Source organism: Oncorhynchus tshawytscha, linkage group LG06 (assembly GCF_018296145.1).
Source record: "Oncorhynchus tshawytscha isolate Ot180627B linkage group LG06, Otsh_v2.0, whole genome shotgun sequence".
In the NCBI taxonomy this organism is placed as follows: Eukaryota; Metazoa; Chordata; class Actinopteri; order Salmoniformes; family Salmonidae; genus Oncorhynchus; species Oncorhynchus tshawytscha.
Genome location: NC_056434.1, coordinates 44,890,198 through 44,897,936, shown reverse-complemented (window position 1 = coordinate 44,897,936; position 7,739 = coordinate 44,890,198). Strand labels below are relative to the sequence as shown.

The following is a 7,739-nucleotide window of genomic DNA, read 5'->3' as shown; positions in this document are numbered from 1 at the left end:
GCGTGTGTGTGAGTGCGTTCTTATTATGTCTATCCTGTCTATTGACATTGACTCCTTGGAGTTAACTATTTGGGGCTGCCTTGGGCATCTATTGTCACATGTTACCCACTGTCAAGACGGTCACAACAAATTGTGCAACTTCTTTATGCTAGACAACATAAAGGCATTAACTATTCCTCCATTTATTCTCAAATGCATTAGGTTCCAAAATGTTTTTAGAGGTCTACTTACAGGGAGAAAGTTTCTCACAGTTGATCTGAAGATTCGTTTGGCAGCAAATTTACGCTCCAAGGTTATCGCTCAGCTTCTCATTGGACGTCATAACTCCGTAGCACCTCCTCTAAAGACTTTGTCAGGCTTTATCCGGCTCCGGTTTTGTCGGCTACAACTTCATGACATTTTCAGTAGTCAACTGACTGAGATAGAAGTTGGATACCTTGAAGTTTATTGCTCGGTGGAAACGTTGTTTATTCTGGATAAAACAAGGCGTTTTGATTAGGACAGCTGTCATTTTGAAGTTCGTTTCAATTGACACACAGATGTCAATGAATGACAGTCTATTTCTCATTTGAGCGTGAGTGTACGACTGACCGACTTTTCAGGTGAGTTTTTAACACTTTAAACATGCATCGCCTGTGTGTTCTATTCAACTTTTTAGCTCGTATTATTTCTGTTCAAAGCGTGCAACTGAAATATTTATACATTTATTGGGAGATGCTATCGGATTCTGAATACTGTATAAATAGTGTTTGGTTACACAGTCCCAGTGGTGTAAATTACTTCATTAAGTAGTAATGCAAAACCTTTTTACTTAAATAGTTTTTTTGCGGCATCTGTACTTTTATATTTGTGACAACTGTTACTTTTACTCCACCGGATTCCTAATGAAAATGTGTACTTTTTACTCCCATACATTTTTCCTGGCACCCAAAAGTACTCGTTACATTTTCAAATGCTCAGGCAGGACAGCAATATGGTCCAATTCACGCACTTATCAAGATAACGCATTGTCATCCCTACTGCTTCTGCTCTGGCGGACTCCATTAACACAAATACCGAGTTTGTAAATTATGTGTGTGCCCCTGTCTGTCCGTAAAAACAAAAAAAATCGTGTCGTATGGTTTGCTGAATATAAGAAATTTGATGTAAAGCATTTACTTTGAACTTTTACTCAAGTATGATAATTTAGTACTTATTCCACCACTACCTTACTACATTTAAAACCAGATGCTTTTAGACTTTTACTCAAGTAGTATTTTACTGGGTGACTCACTTTTACTTAAGTCATTTTCTGTTAAGGCATCTTTACTTTTACTCAAGTATGACAATTGAGTACTTTTCCACCACTGCACAGTCCTAGTTTAAAAAGATCATGATCCATATTTTACAACGGGTGACGTGTGCATACGGGGCCCTGCACTGTTACTGCAAAATCGAGTGTTTTCTATGGTGCATGTATGATTATTTGAGACACTAAACTATTGAAATAGCCTACAGTCATCAATTTGATCTGAGTAACATCTCTGATCTGAGTAAATTCTCTGACAACCTGGTCTCAGAGAATTTAGTATTTTTCTGTATATACATTTGAGACACTCCATTTATCAAAATATTTTATGTTTCATATGGCATGTATTAATTTGTGGATGTCATCACATTACGAATTACAATTCCTATTCTATGTTACGAATTTGCAAAACATGAGATGTTATGAATTCTAGCTAGGTGGCTAAACCGTTAGCTAGGGCTAAACCGTTAGCTAGGGCTAAACCGTTAGCTAGGGCTAAACCGTTAGCTAGGGCTAAACCGTTAGCTAGGTGGCTAAACCGTTAGCTAGGTGGCTAAACCGTTAGCTAGGTGGCTAAACCGTTAGCTAGGTGGCTAAACCGTTAGCTAGGTGGCTAAACCGTTAGCTAGGTGGCTAAACCGTTAGCTAGGTGGCTAAACCGTTAGGGTTAAGTTTAAGAGTTAAGCCACAACTGGCCGTGGCCGGGAGTCCCATAGGACAGCGCACAATTGGCTCATCGGGCCCTAGTGACTCCTTATGGCGGGCCGGGTGCCTGCAGGCTGACCCGTTGCCAGTTGAACCCAGTTGAACGGTGTTTCCTCCGACATATGCTGAGCGCTTGTTGGCTGCTTTTCCTTCACTTTTCGGTCCAACTCATCCCAAACCTGCTCAATTGGGTTGAGGCCAGGTCATCTGATGCAGCACTCCATCAGTCTCTTTGGTCAAATAGCCCTTACACAGCCTGGAGGTGTGTTGGGTCATTGTCCTTTTGAAATATAAATGATAGTCCCACTAAGCGCAAACCAGATGGGATGGCGTATCGCTGCAGAATGCTGTGGTAGCCATGCTGGTTAAGTGTGCATTGATTTCTAAATAAATCACCAACAGTGTCCCCTGCAAAGCACCCCCACACCATCCTCCATGCTTCATGGTGGGAACTACATGTAACCGATGTGAAATGGCTAGCTAGTTAGCGGTGGTGCGCGCTAATAGCATTTCAATCTGTGACGTCACTCGCTCTGAGGCCTTGAAGTAGTTGTTACCCTTGTTCTGCAAGGGCTGCGGCTTTTGTGGTTCGATGCTTCGTGGGAGGCAGTTGTTGATGTGTGCAGAGTGGCGAGGGGACGGACGGAAGTTATACTGTCTCATACACATGTAGAGATTATCCGTTCACATACTCTGCGTCTCACAAAGACACAGCGGTTGGAACCAAACCATCTCAAATTATATGATTGTATTCCCGGTCAAGATTTCCTGGGAGCAGAACCTGGCTCTTACTGGATGTACAGTAGATCCTGCCAATTTGACTTTAATCCTGAGCCCTCTCAATGGCCAAAGGATTTATTTCTATAAGGGCCTTATTCCCATTGTTACAGCAGATATGTTAATCTTCTACCTTTTTCATGTGAGTTTTTCAGAATAATCTCTCCCTTGCCCATTCGAGGGAGACAAAAAAACAGTTACACAAGGTCTCACTACTTCCTGTCACTTATAAGTGTCTTATAAGGGCTGTGCCTGCATATCAGCCCTGAGGCAAGACAAAAATACACCAGAAGCTAGTGGTGTCAGTGTCACTGTTGAACCGGATGGGTTTCTGTCAGAGGCCAATATATATTCTGGGAATGTTGACAGAGACCAAAATATTCATACAGATAGAAGCATGTGAGCGGGAGATGGATGTTTTCCTTTTACAGTATTATTACTGTGATTGCTTGTGTGTTTTACTAGGTAACTTTTGGACATTGTATGTCGCGAAGCACCACATAATGCACATACAGTGTATTCTGAAAGTAGTCTACATTTTGTTACATTACAGCTTTATTCTAAAATGGATTCAATTGCTTTTCAGTCAATGCTCCTGAGTGGCGCAGCGGTCTAAGGCACTGCATCTCAGTGCAATAGGCATCACTTCAGGCCCTGGTTTGATCCCGGGCTGTATCACAACCTGCCGTAATCGGGAGTCCCATAGCGCGGCACACAATTGGACCAGTGTCGTCCAGGTTAAGGGAGGGTTTGGACGGTGTAGAATAAAATTTGTTCTTAACTGACTTGCCTAGTTAAATAAAATAATCTACACACAATACCCCATAATGACAAATCAAACTTGTTTTTAGAAATGTTTACAAATGTGATATTTCAGTTTTTCATAAGTATTCAGACTCTTTACTCAGTACTTTGAAGCAACTTTGGCAGTGATTACAGCCTTGAGTCTTCTTGGGTATGATGCTACAAGCTTGGCACACCTGTATTTGGGAAGTTTCTCCCATTCTTCTATGGAAATGCTCTCAAGCTCTGTCAGGTTGGATGGGGAGCCTTGCAGCTATTTTCAGGTCTTTCCAGAGATGTTCAAGTCTGGGCTCTGGTTAGGCCACTCAAGGACATTCAGAAACTTGTCCAGAAGCCACTCCTGTGTTGTCTTGGCTGTGTGTAGTCGTTGTCCTGTTTTGAAGGTGAACCTTTTCCTGGGCATTCTGGAGCAGATTTTCATCAAGGATCTCTCTGTACTTTGCTCCGTTCATCTTTCCCTCGATCCTGACTAGTCTCCAAGTACCTGCCGCTGAAAAACATCCCCACAGCATGATTCTGCCACCACCATGCTTCAACGTAGGGATGGTGTCAGCTTTCCTCCAGACGTGACGCTTGACGTTCAGGCCAAAGAATCTTGGTTTCATCAGACCAGAGAGTAGGGGCCTTTCGAAAAACTCCATGTGGGCTGTCATGTGCCTTTTACTGAGGAGTGGCTTCCGTCTGGCCACTACCATAAATGCCTGATTGTTGGAGTGCTGCAGAGATGTTTGTCGTTTTCGAAGGTTCTCAGATAGGAGTCAGAGGTGCGTGGGCCTTTCTTAATCGACATCAACGTCATCAGCACCCAGGGAGCAGTTATTGGGGGTTGACTGCCTTGCTCAAGGGTAGAACAGCAGGCTTTTTTTTCTCTCCTATTACTGGCCCAACCCTCTTAATCGCTAGGCTACCTGCCATCCCTATAGCCAGTCCCCCATGAAAGAAATTCAGTACATCCTTCTCTTGGCTAAATATGTGTCCAGGAAATAGCCCTTTGTGGTTTATTCCCTTAAAAAAATATCTAGATTAGTTAGACCATTCCTGGTGAACAAGCAAACCATTAGGCTACAGCAGTTCTAATGGCTTCAATGTCATGGTCTTCAATGGTAAGTCCCAAACACACACAGTATAATGTTTTGCAATGGTGTTGGGTTTAATGGTAAATGTCACTAATCACACTAAATAGATGTTTTCTTTGTGCATTGGTTTACAATTATATTATTTGATTAGGTTTGTCACAACATTTTAGTCACTAGCCCATATCTCAAGTTTTGTGCTTGTAGGAAAAGTCTTCATATGAGAATTGAACCTCAGAAAGCTGACATTTGTTGGACTCAAGGAGAGTTTGGTTGAAGCATTCGGTTGCTAAAAGAAGGACACGCTGAATTGCTTTCATGGAGAACTGACTTGACTTGTGAGGATGACCACACCATTTATTTTCATCATGAGCAAAAGCTATTGGTTTTCTACCTAAAGCTGCAAATAAAATGTTGTGATCCATTTTAAAGCTGCAGTATGTAACTTTTTGGACAACCTGACCAAATTCACATTACAATGTGAGTTATAGATCTATCATTCTCATTGAAAGCAAGAAAGTCAATGCAAATATCCTGGGTAGCCATTTTACTAGCTGTTCAGGAGCCTTGTGGTTTGGGGGTAGAAGCTGTTAAGAAGCCTTTTGAACCTCAACATGGCGCTCCAGTACTGTTTCCGTGTGGCAGCAGAGAAAGTCTATGACTAGGGTGGCTGGAGTCTTTGGCAATTTTTAGAGCCTTCCTCTGTCACCTCTTGCCACAGAGGTCCTGGATGGCAGGAGCTTGGCCCCAGTGATGTACTGGGCCGTACGTAGTGCCTTGCAATCGGAGGCCGAGCAGTTGCCATACCAGGCAGTGATGCAACCACTTTTTGAGGACCAATGCCAAATCTTTTCAGTCTCCTGAGGGGGGGAAAGGCGTTGTCGTGCCCTCTTCACGACTGTCTTGGTGTTTGGACCGTGACAGTTTGTTGGTCATGTGGACACCAAGGAACTTGAAGCTCTCAACCTGCTTCACTACAGCCCCATCGATGAGAATGGGGGTGTGCTCAGCCCTCCTTTTCCTGTAGTTCACAATCATCTCCATTGTCTTGATCATATTGAGGGAGAGATTGTTATCCTGGCACCACACTGCCAGGTTTCTGACCTCCCTATAGGCTGTCTCATCATTGTCGGTCATCAGGCCTACCACTGTGTCATCGGCAAACTTAATGATGGTGTTGGAGTCATGCTTGGTCATGCAGTCATGGGTGGGTAAACAGGTAGTACAGGGGGGACTGAGTACACAATCCTGAGGGGTCCCTGTGTTGAGGATCAGTGTGGCAGATGTGTTGTTACCTACCCTTACCACCTGGGGGCGGACCGACAGGAAGTCCAAGATTCAGTTGCAGAGGTAGGTGGTTAGTCCCAGGGTCCTTAGCTTAGTGATGAGTGTTGAGGGCACTGTAGTGTTGAACGCTGAGCTGTAGTCAATGAACAGCATTCTTACATAGCTGTTCCTTTTGTCCAGGTGGGAAAGGGCAGTGTGGATTGCAATAGAGATTGCATCATCTGTGGATCTGTTGGGGTGGTATGCAAATTTAGTGGGTCTAGGGTTTCTGGGATAATGGTATTGATGTGAGCCATGACCAGCCATTCAAAGCACTTCATGACTACAAACGTGAGTGCTACGGGTCTATAGTCATTTAGACAGGTTACCTTGGTGTTCTTGGGCACAAGGACTATGGTGGTCTGCTTGAAACATGTTCGTATCACAGACTCGTTCAGGGACCGGTAGAAAATGTCAGTGAAGACACTTGCCAGTTGGTCTGTGCATGCTCAAAGAAAACGTCCTGGTTATCCTTTCGGCCCTGTGGCCAAAATGATGACCTGTTTTAAAGGTCATACTCACACAGTCGTCCGGAACAGCTGGTGCTCTCATGCATGCTTCAGTGTTGCTTGCCTCGTCACAGACATAGAAGTAATTTAGCTCGTCGTGTCGCTCACAGCTGTGCTTCCCTTTGTAGTCCGTAATAGTTTAGAAGCCCTGCCACATCCGATGAGCATCTGAACCGGTGTAGTAGGATTCAATCTTAGTCCTGTGTTGAAGCTTTGCCTGTTTGATGGTTTGTCGGAGGGCATAACGGGATTTCTTAATTGTCCGGGTAAGAGTCCCGCTCTTTGAAAGCTGAAAGCGGCAGCTCTACCTTTTAGCTCAATGCTGATATTGCCTGTAATCCATGGCTTCTGGTTGGGGTATGTACGTACGGTCACTGTGGGGACATCGTCATCGATGCACTTATTGATAAAGCTAGTGACTAAGGTAGTGTACTCCTCAATGCCATCGGAAGAATCCCGGAACATATTCCAGTCTGTGCTAGCAAAACAGTCCTACAGCTTAGTATCTGCATCATCTGACCACTTCCGTATTGAGCGAGTAAGCAGGAATCCGGAGGATAGTTATGGTCAGATTTGCCAAATGGAGGGTGAGGGAGAGCTTTGTACGGAGTGTGCTAAGCTGCCAACAAGGCAGAGGGTGGCTACTTTGAAGTATCTAAAATATCTTAATTTAACACTTTTGGGGGGTTTACTACATGATTCCATATGTTACTTCATAGTTTTTATGTTTTCACTATTCTACAATGTAGAAAATAGTCAAAATAAAGAAAAACCCTTGAATGAGTAGGTGTGTCCAAACATGACTGTACATTCCAGGTCATTTAAGGCTAACGTATGAAACTGTCCATTGGGTAGACAGACGGGAGGCCATGTCAAGCAGGAACTTCTCTGATAAAGTTAAATGCTAATCAATTAAGAGGACTGTGACTGAGTCAGACTACGATCTTCAATGGATTGTTCTGTATTATTTTCATGATGAATCTAAGTTAGAATATTATTAATTAGATTTAATTTCTGACTGCAATGCAATTTTTTTTGTCAAGTTATGTTCTATTCTGATTGGACGAAAGGATAACGGCTGGCCTGAATAATAGGATTATATTTCATAATGGCCTTAGGCCTTCTCTGTTTGTTCCTTCTCTTTTTCCTCGAACAAACTGTCTATATTTCTCTGACATTCCTCCAGTGGATGTTTCCTGCCTCAGAGGAAACAAAGCGTGCTGGAGTTAATCAGCATCATATTTAAACCTGCATGTC

At 43.3% G+C, this 7,739-nt stretch overlaps 1 protein-coding gene across 12 annotated transcripts in view; it reads left to right on the top strand.

Moving 5' to 3' along the window:
- The first annotated feature begins 397 nt into the window (after positions 1 to 397).
- The window catches only part of LOC112252603 (protein-methionine sulfoxide oxidase mical2b), an 83,479-nt gene continuing 76,137 nt past the window's right edge, over positions 398 to 7,739 (top strand). For 4 of the 12 annotated variants that reach the window (XM_024423984.2, XM_024423983.2, XM_024423982.2 and 1 more), the window contains exon 1: positions 398 to 602. The gene's annotated coding sequence lies outside the window, so the exon portion shown is untranslated. The remainder of the gene's footprint in view (positions 603 to 7,739) is intronic. The other 8 variants (XM_024423987.2, XM_024423986.2, XM_024423985.2 and 5 more) reach the window with 4 other exon arrangements.